The sequence below is a fragment of the Phalaenopsis equestris genome, unplaced genomic scaffold (assembly GCF_001263595.1).
Source record: "Phalaenopsis equestris unplaced genomic scaffold, ASM126359v1 Scaffold210878, whole genome shotgun sequence".
In the NCBI taxonomy this organism is placed as follows: domain Eukaryota; kingdom Viridiplantae; phylum Streptophyta; class Magnoliopsida; order Asparagales; family Orchidaceae; genus Phalaenopsis; species Phalaenopsis equestris.
The window spans coordinates 125,476-126,032 of NW_018229930.1; positions in this window are offsets into that span (position 1 = coordinate 125,476).

The following is a 557-nucleotide window of genomic DNA, read 5'->3' on the forward strand; positions in this document are numbered from 1 at the left end:
CATTTTGAATAGAGCCCGCCGACGAGGCCATCGACGCCGCCGACGGCGGAAATTTCTCGAGACTTAGGTTAAAAATTAATAGAGCGGGCCGATGGCTCCATCGACATCGCCAACGGCGAGCTCAAGAAAATGCCCATTTAACTGCAATTTTGACTGGTCAACCGCCACTATTCATCATCCTCTTCCTCCTAAAAACACAAATTTTGACCTAGGGCTTGAGAGATCTTGGATTGGGAGGCGATTTCAAGACTATTAGATGTCCTCTATTTAATTATTTTCAAAAATTATTTATATGATTTTATGTAGTGAATTTAATTCAGGTAACTATATTTTTGCAAATATTTAAATATTTTGGTAGATTTAAAGGAATATTTTTTGAATAAGAATTAATTTTATACGTGAATAAAATTATAGTCAACTATTTAAAGTAAAGGAAACTATATTTTAAATATTAAAAATCTAGAAATTCATTTGAGAAGAAAAGATTGGGACTCAATGATGTAAAAACTATGAAATATCTATAAGGTAAAGGAATACTTTGAGTTTCAAATTTAGGG